Source organism: Nycticebus coucang, chromosome 14 (assembly GCF_027406575.1).
Source record: "Nycticebus coucang isolate mNycCou1 chromosome 14, mNycCou1.pri, whole genome shotgun sequence".
Taxonomy (NCBI): Eukaryota; Metazoa; Chordata; class Mammalia; order Primates; family Lorisidae; genus Nycticebus; species Nycticebus coucang.
In genome coordinates this window covers 43,084,376-43,103,691 of record NC_069793.1, presented here as the reverse complement: position 1 = coordinate 43,103,691, position 19,316 = coordinate 43,084,376, and the positions used below count along the sequence as shown (strand labels likewise).

The 19,316-nt window shown below is 38.1% G+C and overlaps 1 protein-coding gene and 1 pseudogene across 3 annotated transcripts in view; one reads left to right on the top strand and one right to left on the bottom strand.

Annotated features, from left to right (window-relative positions):
* The window catches only part of NELL1 (neural EGFL like 1), a 950,583-nt gene that overhangs the window by 534,196 nt on the left and 397,071 nt on the right, over window positions 1-19,316 (top strand). The window lies entirely within an intron of this gene.
* Window positions 1,700-2,724, bottom strand: LOC128565386 (prostaglandin reductase 2-like; annotated as a pseudogene).

Genomic DNA, 19,316 nt, shown 5'->3' with positions numbered 1-19,316 from the left:
TCTCCTCTCTCTGTTTTATTTGTCAAGGGGAAGAAAGGAGAAATTTATTAATTTGTCCGCAAATGAGGAGGCTGGCAGACTTCTATCTCCCAAAATACCAGCATCCCCCCCTCCTGAACAGAAGAACAGAACTTTTTTATTTTTATTTTTTATTAAATCATAGCTGTGCACATTAATGCAGTTATGGGGTACAATGTGTTGGTTTTATATACCATTTGAAATACTTTCATCAAACAGGTTAACATAGCCTTCGCTGCATTTTCTTTTAGTTACTGTGTTAAGACATTTACACTCTACACTTAATGGATTTCACATGGACCCTTATAAAATGCACCATAGGTGTGGTCCCCCAATTACCCTCCCTCCACCCATTCTCCCCCCTCCCCCCTCCCCTCTTTCTCCTTCATCTTGGGCTGTAGTTGGGTTTTAGCTGTCATATGGAAGTGTGGGAGAAGCATAGAAATTAATAATGGTTCTGCAATATACATAATATGAATTCTTTTTTTTATTTGATTACAACTAATAAAAACTTTTATTTAGAGATACATCAGTTCTTGAACATTCATGTTTACAACCATTTGTTAATTTGCCCACTCAGGCCTGTCATCTTCTGAAGCAGTCTTTATTATCTAAATCTTTTTAATAACCTAAAACCCTAGGTGATGTTTATGTCTATTCCTCTCTAAATGTTTACAGCTATTTAACAGTATGTGCTGCTAACATAAACACGTGCTTTTATCAATACATATATTGTTTAGGCTGTATGGTAAATTATTTGGCAAAACACAAAAAGATCTTCCATCTTCTGTAATATACCTAGTGGTCTCTCTATCAACTTAACCAACTTCAATTATTTATCTTCTCATACTATCCCCAACTCAAAGCCTCTGCTCCCCACCCCCAAAACTGTTCCACAAGCTCTGATAACACTCAACCCTACCCCCAAATCCCTACATACACATCACACCAGTAAGTCTCATTTCTATTTACAATATGGAAGGGCCAACTTGATTATATTCTTACAACAAGAATCATGTAAAACATGTCCAGGTCAACAAATGTTTACTAAGTGCCTCTCAAGAATTCCACTGCAAATGAATAAAGGTTATTAATTTTAAAACTCTATGGTGTAAAGTCCATTAAAGTTTTTTTTTTTTTAGAGACAGCGTCTCACTTTGTCACCCTCAGTAGTGTGCCGTGGCATCACAGCTCAAAGCAACCTCCAGTTCTTGGGCTTAGGTGATTCTCTTACCTCAGCCTCCCGAGTAGCTGGGACCACAGGCACCCCCCACAACACCTGGCTATTATTTTTTATTGCAGTTTGGCCAAGGTGGGTTTGAACCCACTACCCTCAGTATGTGGGGGCCGGTGCCCTACTCACTGAGCTATAGGTGCTGCCCAAGTCCATTAACAGTTATATCAAAACTCCAATAGTTTCAGAATGTCCAATACAAATATATAATATTAGTTTTGGCAAAAAAATCATGTTAACTTCAATTATTACAAATATTATATATTGGTTTACAGTACATAGATGATATCGAAGATATAGGAAAGATTATGCAACTAAGAAAGTAACACCCATGTGACCATGTGATGTGATTTAAATCAAGACCTATCTGTATTCTAAGGTTTTTTTTTTAAAGTATCTTGAATATCCTTTTGCAAAATAGAAAGACATCTGTGATTTCCTTGATGAAGATATTCACAGAGACTACAAAGAGATTTCTTCTGAAATGCAAACGATCTGCTTTCCAATGTTACCTCCTGTCATCATGGACAGGAATGCAGCTCCCATATTTTCCAATCCTTTGATCACAGTCTCTTTGATCTTTAATTTTCCTTCTTCAAACCAGTGACTCAGCTGTAGAAGGCCAGGCTCAAATTTGTCCTTATAATTTAACACCAGAAATTTTCCTTTTGTGATATTTTTTTCTTTCTGAACTGCTTCTATTGCAGAGGGTAGTGGTGGTGGATAAGGCACATCTTGGTTGTACTGAGAAATTTGACCACATAGGATGATGTGGCTGTTCTGATTCATCTGACTTCTCACTTTATCACTGATGTCACCGCCAACATTGTCAAAATAAATGTCCACTCCAGCTGGACATAATTCATGGAGTTGTTCTGATACATTTCTTTTTTTATAATTAATTGTAGCATCAAGGCCCAGTTCAGAGGTCAAAAGAAGGCATTTCTCATGTGTTCCACAAATTCCTACCACTCTCGAACAACCCAGCAAATGGCCAAACTGCCCAGCCAAGGATCCACAGGCACCTGCAGCCCCACTGACAACCATTGTCTGATTAGATCCAGCAGTTGTATGATCTTTTTCCTGTATCCCAATCAAGGAAGTCAAACCAGGCATACCTATAGCTCCAAGAAAATATGAAAGGTGTCCATCCACAAGTTGTGGATCTACCTTTCAAGACTATTTCCATCCAGAATAACCTTGGTTTGCCAAGGCCAATAAAAAGAAGTCACAAAATTGCCTTTAGTTAAATTTACGTGTTTGCTTTCTTCTATAATTCCAATACCTCCACCATCAACCACTTGAGACAGCTGCCAAGATGTTATATAATCATTGCCAGTGTCTTCATTCATTCTGCACATGTAAGGATCCACAGAAAGATAAAGAGTTCTGACTCGTACTCGTCCTTCATTGATATTATCTGGTAAAGTGACTTCTTCCATTAGGAAATTCTCTGCCACTGGATTACCATTTTTTCCTTCTACAGCTCCAGCTAGGCAGCCCGGTATGCGTCACTCTATTCTATGAATTCTGAGGAGAGATAAAACCTTGACATTACTGTCGTATAATTCTTATCAAAAACTGAGGATTGCCCGAAGGATATTCAGTCCATTCATCATTCCAAACGCTTTGAATTGTACTTTTTAATCTTGCCAGATCTCTGCAGTGATGGCTTTTAGGACCTTGGTGGTTATTGTTTCCTTTCACAGAACTACTTTTGTCAAATGGTGCTTTGGGCATAAACCAGCTACCAACACTGAAGGATGTCATAGAGAACAACCAAGTGAAATTTTGTGTTTCTGCTATTGTAGGGATATTGTTAAAGCTGTTATTTGGAATATTACACAGAGTAGTCCCCTTTTTATTATAAAGACCTAAAACATTTTTCTTTTGTATTTTAGTAACAAAAGGAAGAAAAGCTGCAGCTCTCTTGAAAGAATGGCTTGTTCTTATGTTATGAAGTGAATCTGATAACTGTATGTTTATCCCTCTGTTTTTTATTTCAGGGTATTTAAGTGAGAAGAGATGTTTTGGTTACATGTATCACTTTTGTAATGCTTGAGTTACAACTATTAACTTAAATGTGCCTGTCACCCAAATAGTGTTGCACACTTGAGGTAGACTTTTGCTTTTCCATTCTGTCCCCCCACTTGATTTCCACTAAGATTTACGTTATTCTGTGCAAGTGTGTGCTCTTGGGTTAGTTCTACTTTAACAATAAGTACATGTGGTGTTTGGTTTTCCATTCTTGTGATACCTCACTTAGGAGAGTGGTCTCCAGGACCAGCTAAATTATTGGAAAAGGCTGTGATGCATCATTATTCATAGGCAAATGGTATTCCATAGTATACATATACCCTATTTTGTAAATGCTTTTGTACATACATATGCCACATTGCATAAATGCATTCATGAATTGATAGGCACTTGGGTTGAATCCACACCGTTGCAATTGTGAATTGTACTGCAATAAATATTGAGCATAGGTGTCTTTTTGATAAAATGACTTTTTTTTTTTTTCATTTAGGTATACATTCAGTAGTAGGAATTCTGTGTTGGATAGTAAGTCTACTTTTAGTTCTTTTGGAAATTTCTATACGTTTTTCCACAGAGTTTTAGGTAATTCGCAGTCAGTACCGCCAGCAGTGGATAAGTGTTTCTTTGTCTCTGCATCCATATCAATATCTGTTTTTTGGGATGTTTTAATAAAAGCCATTATAACTGGGGTAAGGTGGAATCTCATTGTGGTTTTAATTTGCATTTTCCTTATGATTAGTGACAATCACTTTTTCTTGTTTATTGGCTATTTGTCTGCCTTCTTTTGAAAAGCTTCTGTTCACTTCTTTTGCCCACTTTTTAACGTTTCTTTTTCTTGATAATTTACTTCAGTTCTTGTAGATTATGAATATTATCCCTATATTGGATATATAGCTTGCAGATATTTTCTCTCATTCTGTAGGTTGTCTATTTGCTTTCTTGATTTTTTCTTGAGCTGCATAAAAGATTTTTAGTCTAATCAAATCCCATTTATTTATTATTGTTGTTGCTGTGACTGCCTTTGTGGTCTTAGTCATAATTTTTTTGCCTAGATCTAGGCCAATATCTGTAAGAGATTTTTCTACGTTTTTCTTCTAAAATTCTTATGGTTTTAAGTCTTATAGTTAGCTACCAAATTTACATTCTTCTCAGCAGCACATGGGATATTCCCCAAGACTGACCATATCTAGACCACAAAACAAGCCTTAGTAAATTAAAAAAAAAATAGAAATTATGTATCTTTTCAGACCACAGTAGAATGAAATCAATCACAAGAGAAATTCTCAAAGCTACCCCGTGTCATGGAAGTTAAACAACCTGCTGTTGAATGATTATAGGGCAAAGAATGAAATTAAGGTGGAAATCAAAAGATTCTTTGAACTGAATGGCAAAAGAGACACAAGCAATCAAAATCTATCGGACTCACCAAAAGCATTCCTCAGGGGAAAATTCATAAGCTTTCAATGCCTACATCTAGAATACAGAAAGATCACAAATTCACTGCCTAATGTCACATCTCAAAGAACTAGAAAAGGAACAGCAAACCAAACTCAAACTCAGAAGAAGAAGAAAAATAACACAGGTCGGAGCAGAACTAAGCAAAATGGAAAACAACAACAAAAAATTACAGAGCATCAATGAAACAGAAAGTTGGTTCTTTGAGAAGATAAAAGATTACAAAGAAAGAGAAAGTGCTCAAATAAATGCAATCAAAAATAAAAACGGAAATAGTACTATTGATAGCACAGAAATGCAAAACATCATCCATGACCACATGAAACTATCTATACACATAAATTAGAAAATAGAGAGGAAATGCACAAATTTCTGGACGCACACAACCTCCCAGGACTCAATTATGAAGAAACAGAACTCCTGAATAGACTGATGATGCACAACAAAATTGAAGCAGTAATAAAAGATCTTCCAACAAAAGAAAGCTCCAGACTTGATGGATTCACCATGGAACTCTATCACACCTACAAAGAAGAGCTGGTTCCCATACTGCAGAAATTATTACATAACTTAGAGAAAGAGAGAATTCTCCCGAACCCACTCAGTGAAGCCATTATCACTTTGATACCAAAGCCAAAAGAGGACGCAACAAAAAATTAAAACTAGGTGAATATCCCTATGAATGTAGATACAAAATTCCTCAGTAAAATGCCAGAATACTCTATTCAACAGCACATCAAGAAAATAATCCATCTTGACTGAGTGGGCTTCATCCCAGTGATACAAGGATGGTTCAACATGTATAAACCAATAATATGTTTCACCACATAAAGAGAAGCAAAACTAGGTCAGTCACGGTGGCTCATGCCTATAATCCTAGCACTCTGAGAGGGCAAAGCAGGTGGATTGCTTGAGCTCAGGAGTTTGAGACCAGCCTGAGCAAGAGCAAGACCCTGTCTCTAAAAATAGCCAGGCATTCTACATTTACTAGGTTTGACACATATCCGTCTAAGATGCACCACAGGTGTAATCCCACCAATCACACCTCCCTCCGCCCATTCTCCCCCCTCCCTCCCCTCCCTCTTCCCCTTCCTCTTTCCCCTATTCTTAGGTTATAACTGGGTTATAGCTTTCATGTGAAAGCTAAAAATTAGTTTCATAGTAGGGCTGAGTACATTGGATACCTTTTCTTCCATTCTTGAGATACTTGACTAAGAAGAATATGTTCCAGCTCCATCCATGTAAACATGAAAGAGGTAAAGTCTCCATCTTTCTTTAAGGCTGGATAATATTCCATGGTGTACATATACCATAATTTATTAATCCATTCATGGATCGATGGGCACTTGGGCTTTTCCCATGACTTGGCAATTATGAATTGGGCTGCAATAAACATTCTGGTACAAATATCTTTGTTATGATGTGATTTTTGGTCTTCTGGGTATATACCTAGTAGAGGAATTATAGGATTGAATGGCAGATCTATTTTTAGATCTCTAAGTGTTTTCCAAACATCTTTCCAAAAGGAATGTATTAAGTTGCATTCCCACCAGCAGTGTAGAAGTGTTCCCTTTTCTCCACATTAACACAATAACTAAGAAAATGCCAGGAAGGCTATGTTAACCAGTGTGATGAAAATGTGTCAAATGGTCTATAAAAGCAGTGTATGGTGCCCCATGATCGCATTAATGTACACAGCTATGATTTAACAATAAACCCTCCCCCCAAAAAATAATATAAAAAAAATTCAGGAAAAAAAATAAATAAAAAAAATAAAAATAGCCAGGCATTGAGGCAGGCATCTGCACTGTCAGCTACTTGGGAGGCTAAGGTGAAGGAATCACTTGAGGCCAAGAGGTTGAGGTTGCTGTGAGCTATCATGCCACGGCACTCTCACAAGGGTGACAAAATAAGACTCTGTCTCCAAAAAATAAAAATAATTAAAAAAAATAAACAGAAGCAAAACCAAAGACCGTATGTTCATCTCAATAGAAGCAGATATACTAATAACAGTCAAGCTGACAGTCAATTCAGAGACTTATTGCCATTTATGAATAGCTAGAAAGAAAAATAAAATACTTAGGAATATACTTAACCAAAGAGATAAAAGAGCTCTACAAGGAGAACTAGGAAACATTGAGGGAAGAAATCACAAACAAATGGAAAAACCTATCTAGCTCATGAATTGTTAGAGTGAACATTGTTAAATGTTAAAATGTCCACATTACCAAGGTGACTTATAGATTCAATGCAAACCCCATCAAAATGCCAAAGTTATATTTTACAGATCTAGAGAAATTAATTCTACATTTCATTTGGAACCAGAAAAGAGCTCAAATAGCCAAAGCAATTATAAGCAAAAAGAACAAATCTGGAAGCATCACATTACCAGACTTCATATTACAAGGATATAATAACTGCACAGTATTGGCCTGAAAATAGAGACGTAAACCAACGGAACAGAAAAGAGAACCCCTATAAAACCCACAGCCAACTCATCTTCAACAAAGCAGACAACACATGCTGGGGTAATCAAGCCCTATCCCATAAACGATGCCTGGAACATTGGATAGTCACATGCAGAAGAATGAAATAATGCCTCTATCTCTCACCACTCACAAACATCCGGATTGCTTCTCTCTTTTATTTTTACTGTTAAGGAGCTTAGAGATACATTTGGTTCACACGTAATAGTATGCAGAACTACGTGTTATACATGTCTGCTGCTGATGGGACTATTGGCTTGACAGTTCTCCTGCCCATATATCCCTTTCAACATTGACATATGAGATAGATTCGGTTTATAATTGTTATGTGACGGGTTATGTTAGTTGAAGTTTTATTCTGCGTATGCATTTTTCCATGCCCTTTCTTCTTCTAGTATCTTTGGGAAAACCCTCCACACCTCCAGGTATGCCTAATGGGATTGTCAATCATAATTTCTTGGTCACTTTTTAGCACAGAAATGGTCATGTGACCAGTCTAACCTCTTTGACATATGGGTGTGCACGTGATTTGAACTTAGAATAGTTCCAGGACTTCTATGTTGGAGATGTTGGAAAAACTTCTTGTCCTTTTGGTTAATAATGGTCAATAGAAGGGGATGGGCCTTGGCCTACACTGGTTATATTTCCTTCCATCTGTCTTACGAAAGTGTTGCTTATCTATGATGCTATGATGAGAGAATTAGGCTGACGTGGAAACAGAAGCAGAGATAAACAGGAACAAGAAAAAAAGACATAGTGATAAAGATATAGAAATGGATTTTCTCTATTTGTGGATATTTATATAAGCTGCTTACAATCCTTAGACAAGCGATTTTCACATTCTAGCTTTTGTCATGCGGTGTAAAGCCACTGAGGCTTGGGCGCCTTTGCATTTCTGAATTAGGATATAGGTGCTTGCTGTAACTTTGTCCTCAAGAAACCAACCTTATTAATTCCTATATTAAATTCAATACTACCGTGTTGGTTTCAGGCTGCACAGTGTGAATTTAAATTTTTGATGCTTCTCCCTTTGTCTTTTCTGCCCAAGTTTTCTCTAAATTATAGCAGGCTCCCTCACTGTTTTGTTATCGGACGGTACTTATCTTTTTTAAATAAGATAGTATTACAATGAAAATAAAGCATTTTTCTTATGACTTTCACCATTGAAAATATATTTGCATGTTTCTGAACTTTTTTTGATGGTAGTTAAATGTATTCTATGTTGGTTTTCAAAGGCTCAAACAATTCTATCTCAATTTTTTTTTTTCAACCATGAGCAGCTGGTTAAGTGCAAGAAGGGTATTTTAGAACTATACTTCAAAGGCTATTTTTCAGACCTACTCATTGAAAATGACAGGATTATTAATGTCTAATCTGGTCTATATATCTCCTCAGCTCCTCCCAAATCTAAACTTCTAGACTCTTTGTTATTAGATTTTAACTAGTATTGGGCAACAGGACAACACTATATTACTCGACCAATGGATTGCTTAGATTTAGCCAAAGGTTGTTAGTTCATGGTGGTTTTGTCTGTAATTTCTGGTTTCCTCTATTAGTCTTGGACTGGTGAGGACAAACCTTTTTTTTTTTTTTTTATCGTTGGGGATTCATTGAGGGTATAATAAGCCAGGTTACACTGATTGCAATTGTTAGATAAAGTCCCTCTTGCAATCATGTCTTGCCCCCATAAAGTGTGACACACACCAAGGCCCCACCCCCCTCCCTCCGTCCCTCTTTCTGCTTCCCCCCCCATAACCTTAATTGTCATTAATTGTCCTCATATCAAAATTGAGTACATAGGATTCATGCTTCTCCATTCTTCTGATGCTTTACTAAGAATAATGTCTTCCACTTCCATCCAGCTTGGTATGAAGGATGTAAAGTCTCTATTTTTTTTAATGGCTGAATAGTATTCCATGGTATACATATACCACAGATTACTAACATCTTACAACCACCTAATCTTCGATAAACCAAACAAGAACATACCTTGGGGGAAAGACTCCCTATTCAATAAATGGTGTTGGGAGAACTGGATGTCTACATGTAAAAGACTGAAACTGGACCCACACCTTTCCCCACTCACAAAAATTGATTCAAGATGGATAAAGGACTTAAATTTAAGGCATGAAAGAATAAAAATCCTCAAAGAAAGCATAGGAAAAACGCTGGAAGATATTGGCCTGGGGAAAGACTTCATGAAGAAGACTGCCATGGCAATTGCAACAACAACAAAAATAAACAAATGGGACTTCATTAAACTGAAAAAATAAACAAGTGAGGACAAACCTTAACCTGTCAGGCCTAAGCTATACGGGGAAGTGGTCTTGGAGTGCTGATTTTACATTTGTACCATGAGCTTCCCCCATGGTCATGTTTGATCACAACCCTAAATCCACTCTCTTCTTTACTGACTTTGAGAAAATAGTTCTCATTTATCCCTAAAATAATTTCATCTACATGTATAATCATGAAGGGGTCCTATTATCTTTCCTGAGGGATTAGTCTTAGGTTTATTTTTTACAACCCCTCCTTTCTATTCTTTTTATTTAATGATGCTGCCATGAAGAAGAGCATTTATGGAGAATTTAGTGAAAGCCATGCAGTGCCAAATGTATGTACATGTTCAAGGCCGAGGCTCTTTTAAAAAATTTTTAAAAATAAAAATCCTTTTATCATAAGGACACTTGCACTAGACTGTTTATTGCACTTAATTTACCATCGCCAAAATGTGGAAGCAGCCTAAATGCCCACCAACCCAGGAATGGATTAACAAGCTGTGGTATATGTATACCATGGAATACTATTCAGCTATTAAAAAAAAAATAGAGACTTTACAGCCTTTGTATTAACCTGGATGGAAGTGGAAGACATTATTCTTAGTAAAGCATCACAAGAATGGAGAAGCATGAGTCCTATGTACTCAATTTTAATATGAGGACAATTAATGACAATTAAGGATGCGGTGGGGGTGGGGGAAGGGGAGAGTAGAGAGAGAAAGAAGGAGGGAGGGGTGGGGAAAGGAAGAGCAGAGAGAGGGAAAGACGGATGGGGGGTGGGGCTTTGGTGTGTGCCACACCTTTGGGGGGCAAGACATGATTGTAAGAGGGACTTTACCTAACAAATGCAATCAGTGTAACCTGGTTTCTTATACCCTCAATGAATCCCCGACAATTTAAAAAAAAAATATATATATATATCTTGTATAATTTCTTTTTAAAGGCAGCTTATAGCTTAACAGGTACATTGGGTAAAGAGTAAATAGAATGGTATAAAGTTTTCTTTTTCTTTTGTCAATTCTTGGAGCTTATGAGACTTGAATTATTGGTGTGTGTGTGTTATACTAAATTGCCTTGATTCTGTACTACTTTTTTTCTGAAAACCCAGGGTTAGAAACAAAAGGGATGAAAGAATGTGAGTTGTTCTATTAATATATTTAATTCACTTTATAGAAGAACTCACTATGGGATATCTCTAAATAGCTAGCTCCCCCTGTGCATTTCAAATTTTACTGGACTTGCAAAAATTTGATTTACCTACAACTTTCCCGAAATATATGGGCAGAACAAGTCCTTGGTACGAGACACACACCGCTCCAGGCATACTCATTTAAGTAAGTTATTTGACAGTAGGAGGCAAATGGGGTAAATTTCAAGCTTGAATGTAGAGGCCAGCGAAGAAAAGGCAAATTATAGGCTCTTTGGCAGATTTTCTCGAAATACCACTCTGACTCAGTATTCTCTGCTTCTTATAAGGTATGGAGCTCTTATATTTCCAAGGCACTTTCAAATTCTTTTTTCTAATTTAACAGTTTATATCCTTTGTCACATGGAGAACGATACTTTTCTCTGTCCTCTATTAAAACCCTCTCACACTTTAATACTTTATTTAGAAAGCCTTTCCTCATTACTCCAGGAAAAGGCAGTGATATCCTTTTTTCTTTCTTGCCTTCATTTCACTTCAAGATACTTGAGAGCAAATGATATACTAGGCAAAATGGATAGGACACATTCTGTTTTCAAGAAAAGATAAGCACATAAACACAGGGACAGGGCTTGGCACCAGGCCTGATGTAGGCGGGTAGCATTCAATAAGCTTGAATTGACTTAATTACTGCCTGATATCCAGAGATGTGTGTGTGTGTGTGTGTGTGTGTGTTGCTGTATGAATGCAATGAAAGATATGATGCAGTGTGGAGGTATATGTTTGGGGTGAGGGCAGATTCAAGGAGATTTCTTAGCAAAGGTAATACATGATCTATGTCTTCAATGATAATGCGATAGAACCTCCGTAGTTGACCACCACCTCCTTAAATTGACCTTTTTTATAGACTAGACATGTGTGACGTGTTGTCCATCCAGTAGGCATCGTTCCTTATGTTGACCACCTTCAGATGTTGACCAGCTTCTTACAGTCCCTTGGATGTCCAATTTCTACTATATCATGTTTATCACTCTATGCCAAATATACTTCTAAGTGTTTTGAAAGCATTAATGTGTTTAATCTTCACAGTTCCACAGAATCAATTCAGTACTATTATTCTTCTTTCTTTAGAAACAAACTGAAGCTCTGAGAAGCTAAGAAACTTTTCCAGGGTCATCTGGTCAAAAGGAGATGGAGCTGAGGTTTGAATCCAAGAGACACCACTGTCACCACTGCATAGGATGGCTATGTATTTCTTATCCAAACTGAGTCACTCCTGAGAGTGAGAGAGGGTGCTGTTAAATCACTAGTGTGTTAATGACTAGTAACTGTTAATTACTAGTAACTAGTAATGACCCTGTCCCGGACAAAGAGGGATCTGTGGTCACCCTACCAAATATCGCCACATTGTATTTCATACCAGTTTTCTACATTGCATTTTGTACCACGATTCTACATTTTCCACAAAATATATGTGGTAGCTTGCAAAAACAATGTCTTGCAACATTCGAAGTGGTTCTTTATTCTCCATAGCCCCGAGTACTACTTTGAGTGGTGAGTTGAGTATACAATGAATAACTAAAAAGTAACTATTGAGATTGATATCAAATTAAAGTAACTAGATGGTCTAGATCACTATGTATCATCTCAAATTATAAGGTTAAATGTATTCTCTATTGAAAAAAATAGAAGTAAGGGACAATGACCAGGGAGGGAAGGATACAAATTGTTACTGTTGTGGCAAAGCAGGCGAGAATGTGGGGAAGTTTCGAGAAGGGAAGAGGTATTAACAGTGATAATTCATCCCATCTACTTAGGCACTGTAGTTTGGAGACTGCTTTAGACTCAGGTTCTTAGTCTTTCTGTGCCATAGTTCATATGATGCTTGCATTCCCAGGGTGTGCTCAGATTAGTGATAACTGCACATCGTTTATGATTTCTCAGTATGAGCTGCGGAGTAGCTGGGTATGCAGTAGGGTGAGTGTAATTAATCCCCGCAATCTGATGCCACTTCTTTCACTTCCTCTCTGGAATAGAAATGCAAGTAAATGAGGGAAATCTTATGATTAGAATAACCTTGAGTTCATTCTTACAGACATTCAAGAAGTAAATCATCCTAAATGTCTATACCTCAACTTGAATGGTTGCAAATCACTTGTTGCTCATCTCCCACACAAACAGAGCAGGCTCAGACAAATGTGGCCTGAAACAAGGTTTGAAAACTACTCCAGTGGAAATATTCCACTCCGGGCTAAACTAGAATATCTTGCATGAGATTTAAGTTTACTGCGTTGCTCTTTAAAATCAGAAGCAGTATAACCTCCAGAAGAAGTATTCCATTTACTTAGCTCGTTCCCATCAATTCTGCGTTCTGGGTGGCTTTCTGAGCCATTAACACCTATAGATGACATTTTCCCATTTGTTTGGTTTCTGGGTCTTTAATACCTATAGATGACATTTTCTCATTTGTTTGGTTTCTGGGTCTTTCAGCATGGCTGAGTTTTCAATTCTAACCGTTCTTCAATTTCATGTTTGTTCTCTCGCCTCTTTTTCTCTACTTGAGAATCAGTGTTAGAGTTCCATTTTATTGTGAATACCCATGTGTTATATCCCGATACAAAGTGATATGAGAAGGGGTTTTTGGCAAAGCATCTTAACCACTGTAAATATTTCCTGTTGTTATTCGAATTGATGATGAATTTTAATCAGGTGGAAAATATCCTTAATTGGTGCAATTTCGAATTCAAAAATAATCCGCTGAAATAACGTGTGACAGTGGTGGGTTTAAATCTATGCATTTCTCATTTTTAAGATAAAAGGTGGGTTGCTCGGTAGATACCAATCTTTCTCGGTTTCTCCTCTCCACCTACAGAAGGGTTAAATGATTCTTAGCAGCTCCCATGCAACAGTGTAAAAGCTTCAGATCGTCATGGCAATGGGACTGTCACTTTTTCTCCAAACAATGTTGCTTTGCCTTTGAGCATATTTAAATTTTGTAATCCAGTGTTAAAATACCTCTCTCTGGGATGGTGACTGTCATGGTTAATGAGAAAGGTCAGGTTGTGTGCTAACTCTGGTTTCAAAGCCTGTAGTTAACTGATCTTTCATGCTTATCTAACCTAGAAATCCATGTTTTCCCAGATGGCAGACAATCTTTATCTTATCTCCCTATTTACTACAGCTTTAGAGTCTTTTTCTTTGCCATTAGAATATCCTGCTGTTTCTTTGCTGCTAACTCTAGGCTTGCATAGTTATATTGAAAGGAAGTTGGTTTTACTGGTAAGAGTACAGATTCCGGATTTCTTTAACTTCTTTGTGGGATTGCTGTGAGGATCAAATTAGCTAATAGATATAAAGCACTTAGTATGGTGTCTGGCACATAGCAAGTGTTACCTAAGTGGAGCTGTCCTGATGGATTTTGCCTCTAGCGACTTTCTGAACCATCCTGCTCAGAATTTTATGACCCTCACTTTGTTTCAAATTCTCCCCTAGTTGTTTCATTGAAGTAGAATTTGTTTCTCCGGTGAGGAGAGGTGACGTTGTTCCCAAGGTTATGAGATTGTGATGATTGAGAAGATTCTTACCTCCAGAGTGCCCTTTTCTCCCTCACAGGGGATTCTGGAAATGTGGGAACAGTTTCATTTCTAAGATTCTGGAAATGTGATAACAGTTACTTTTGTAAGTCACAGGGGAACAACAAAATCTGTCTGTGAGCCAAACCCGGCTCACCTGAGGTTCTGAGCCCACGCTGTTACCCTGTGATTGCGCCCTACCAGGTGTCACACCTGGAGGCTTGAAACAACTGGTAATTGCCTTTGAATTAGAATAGTCAGTATAGCAAATTAACAAATTCAGTTCATTAACATCTGATTCTACTGAAATTACCTCACAAGGAGGAAAAAGCTGAAGGATTCTTTACAAAAGAGAAAGAAGTGAGCCCAGTGTCCTGGTGCACTTTGCCTGCATTGGTGTCATGCCCAGCAAGTGTGAAGCTGACATGGGCTGTTCGCTCTCTTTTGCTGTCAGTCAGAAGTTTAGGGGGTGCTACTATGAATTTCTCACAAAGTGGGATTTTGCTGAAATGTCTTAGACTCCTGTGCTGCAGTCTGTGTTTAGAAACTTCAACTGGGATTGAGAGTAGTGAGAGGTAGAGAGGGTGGCTTCACAGCGAGGCAACCTGCCTCTATCTAGGGCAGTGGTTCTCAACCTTCCTCATGCCGCGACCCTTTAATACAGTTCCTGTACAGGTTGAGAACCACTGATCTAGGGGAACAGGCAGCAGAGAAACTATCCTCAGGGCCTCATCAAGACCACAGAGGATGAAAAGAGCCCAGAGGCGCCCCCAAAAGGGGCCAAGTCATTGACTATCACTTGTGCGTCAAGAGTCAACAGGTGGGGTGAGACTGAGTCCTTTAGCAGAGCTGAATCCTTTGATCTCCTGATTGACTAGCAATTTAGATTAGGGAACCTGGCTTGCTTGTCCTGGTTTCCCCCTCCCCCTTTCTACATGTGCTATCAGCCCCTTTCTAAATAGACTATCAGTTTGTTAGCAACCTCCCACCTGTTTACCCAGCCTTTCCCTACAGCCAGTCTTCCTGGGAACTTGAGATTCTTCTAACCCTATCTTTTGGCATTTTTGCATTTTGCATATACGCTTTGTGTTAGAAGTCAATAACAGCCTCTGAAGAGGGGGGAGAATGGCTGCATCGTCCCCATCTGCCGCTCAGTGTGAGATGACATACGCCGTCTCCAGGCATTCTCAGACTCTGCGTCTTCAACTTGTGCAGATTGTCGAGATTTCCCCCACGACGTTTCCACTGTTGGCTCTCAGCCCAGGTCGGGGTCCGAGGGTGACCTCAACAGACAATAAGAATGAGGAATTTGCAGGACCAAGAAGTCTAACACCAAATGCAGGCATACTGAGCTCCTAGGTGAGAATGTGACATGATTTGCCTGGAGTTGCTTAGGCAACTGTTACACTAGCATCTAAATGTGGTTTTCTATGTCATTTAAATATATTTTTTACGTAGGGTTATTGATGCAGTGATAAGAGACACCCCTTGTATGCAACAGGCTTTCTTTATAGACATTGCTTTCTCCCCCACAGCCAAGAGGCATTGCCTATAGCACATGTGCTTTGGCAAGCGTGGCAGAACCCTTGAGAGTGATATTAACAGGGCACCATTTCAGTGAGGTGCAGACTGCACGATGTGTAATAACACAGTCAAAGAATTTGTCGCAAATGCTAATTCTGCAGCGTTCTTCCCAGCTAGTTAGATTTAGTACATTGGAGGTGAGGCCCAGGATTCTTCATTTTAAAGATTCCCTTAATGTTTCTGCTGTAAACGTTCCACAGTTTAAAAGTGACTGTACCACAAATTGCACAGCAGTTGTGGGGCTTGTGGTGTGGGAAGCACAAAATGTATGCTTCTCCTATTTGATGCCCTTCCATCAAATTCTTCACTCCATGCCCCCTGAGAACCTCTGACCAAGTGGTCCCTAGGATCTTTTCAGACTTTTTCTTTTAAAAATAGGGAGGTGGGGAGGGGAGTAAATGGGTACCATGGGTCTGACTCAGTACAGATGATTTTACATATGCTGCTTATTTAATTCATTTAATGCTCACTACAGCACCAAGAACTAGGTGCTACTATCTCTGTTTTGCAAATCAGAAAATGAATTTACAGAGGTCATGCGTTTGTTCAACATCACCCAAGTAATGAATCATAGACTCTGCATGCGGATACAAATTCTCCTTCTGCTAAAGCCCATACCCTTTTATTACAAAGAGTATAAAACATAACAGAGTGTTTACCTTCCTCTTCCTCCAAACTGACTTTTGCTTCCCCAAAGCCATGGGAGAGGGATGTGATGGACTGAATGTTTGTGACTTTCTCAAAATTCATATGTTGAATCCCTAATCCCCAATGTGGTAGTATTTGGAGTTGAGGCCTTTGAGAGGTAAGTAGGTTTAGATGAAGTCATGAGGGTGGGATTCATGTCCTCATGAGAAGAAAAAGAGAACGAAGAGCTTTTTTCTCTCTCTGCCTTGTGAGGACACAGAGAAAAGGCTGCCATCTGAAAACTTGGAAGAAGGCCTTTGCCAGAAACCAAATCTGTTAGGACCTTGGCTTTGGGCTCTAGAAATCTGAGAGATAACTGTCTGATGTTTAAGCCACAAAATCTATGGTATTTTGTTACAGCAGCTTGAGCTAAGGTTAGAGATTTTAACGGAATCCAGTTTTAAGGAGTAATAACATGTAGTCTGTTAAAGTTGAGTTCTATTATTTCATTTTATTTTATTTTTAATGGACAGGTAATAATTGTATATATTTTTGGTCACAACGATGTTTCCACATATGTTTATATTGTAGAATGATCAAATCAGGCTAATGAATGTATCCATAATCTCACATATTCTTTCTTGGGGTGAGAACATTTAAAATCCACTCTTTAAGCAGTTTTGAAATACACATTATTTTTAGTGGTAGTCAGCATGCTGTGCCGTAGATTACCAGAATTTATTCCTTTGTCTAACTGCAACGTTGTATCTTTAGATCAGCATCTCGCCTTTCTCCATCTCCCCCCACCCTTCAGTCTCAGGTAATCCACATTCTGTTCTCTAGCTCTACAATTTCACCCTTTTTAGATCCCCCATATAAGCAGGATCATGCAGTATTGGTCCTCCTCCTGATTTACCTCACTAAGCAGATTCATCTATGTTGTCACAAGTAACAGAATTTACTTCTTGTTCAAGGCTGAATAGTATTCCACCATGTGTATGGCCCCTATTATCTCTGTCTAGCCATCTGTGGATGGGCACCTTGGTCATTTCTATATCTTGACTATTGTGAATAATACTGCAATGGCCATGTGAGTGCAGACACGTCTTTGACATATTGATTTCAGTTCCTTTGGCTAAATTCCCAGGAGTGGAATTGTTGAGTCACATGGGAATTCAATTTGTAGTTTTTTGAGGCACCTCCATCCTGTTTTCCGTGATGGCTGTACTCACTTGCATTCTCATCAACACCGCGTGGCTTCCATTTCCGCCACATCCTTGCCAACACTTATCTTTTATCTTTTTGATAATAATCATTTTAACAAGTGTAGTATTATATCTCATTGTGATTTTAACTTTCGTTTCCCGGATGATTAATGTTGTGTGTTTTTTCATCTACCTCTTAGCCATTTGTATATTGGCTTTTGAGAAATTTCTGTTGAGCTCCTCCGCCTAATGTTAAAAATTGTGAGTTTTTTCTTAAGCACTTTGTATTCCTTATATATTGGGGGTATTAGTTCCTTATCCTATGTATTAATTGCAAATACAGAAGGTCCTCCCAAAGGGTATACACATTCAAAAAGATGTTATCTATGTACTACTTTTCAAAATTGAGCTGAAGGTACCATTAGAGGTCAAGTGTACCTGGACAAGCAATACACATCCATTTAACCTGAGATTCATAATTTGGGGCAATGATCAATTTTACTTCCAACAAGAACTCTTAAAATCTGCATACGTTTTTTTGGACACCCATGACATTTTTCTCACATTCTCTCTGTTGTTTCTCACATTCTTGGCAAAGTTCTTTCTTTCTTAGGTAATATGAATTGCCAAAAATTGCTTAGTAATCTAGTCAGGAAAGTGCACTAAAATATAGTACTGTGGGTGGCAGCGACTCTATTTTATGATTCTGTGTCCCTAATAAGGATTTTTTTCCTAGTATTTTTCTATTTTATGGGTCTTGCATCAGACTGCTAATCATGAAATATTTAATGAAATTTGATCTCATCTTCAAGGAGTTTGTAGTAGTTGGGCGGATGAAATTAACTACAGAACCTTCCAGAGAACTTGACACTCCCCTTAAAAGTGCAAGTGATATGTCAGATTCTTTTGAGGGCACTTTGCTGAAGAATTGATCGTTTTACTATAAATAATATGGTGAGAAATGTTTTCTGCAATTCTAAAATTTTCCCATTTGGTTCATTTAGTTAAGTAAAAAGAAAAAGGATTAATTTAAAGGAAAATATTAAATAAATGACAGTAGTAGTTTTATATACATGGGGTACACATTAGAAGGTAGCCTGTGAAATCTCAGAAGAAATCTCAGAGATGGGAGAGAAAGGCTGTGATATTGTGGATGGCTCATGTTTGTGAACGCTGAGGAGCTGTATCGTGACTGAGCAAGGAATAGGAAAAGTGTCCAGTATTACAGGAACCTGAAGAACTTGTATAAGCTGCCTGGTTTCTTCCCAACTGGCAAACACTAATTTATAGAACATTTCCTTCACTGCCCATGACTTCTAGCCTTCAAATAACATAGAAGTTCAGTAATATATGGCTCACTGTCCAAATAACAGCTGACAGCTTCTTCATAGAAAAGTTGAGTGGGAGTTGGGCTCTGAAAACATAAAATATTTGGAATATAAAGTAGTAAAGAGAAGATATTTTAGGCAGCAGTATAGCAGAAATTTGGTATAGAGGAAATAATCTATTGGAAGATTTTGAATGCAATGAGAGCGTGGTCTGATTATGCACTAATTAGCTATTGCCACAATAATTATATATAAGCAAAAGTTGGCGGCTTGAAAGATTCCTTATCCTCCAGGACTTATGGGTTGACTGAGGTGGCTCAGCTTCATGGTATGAGTTGGCCAGTGTG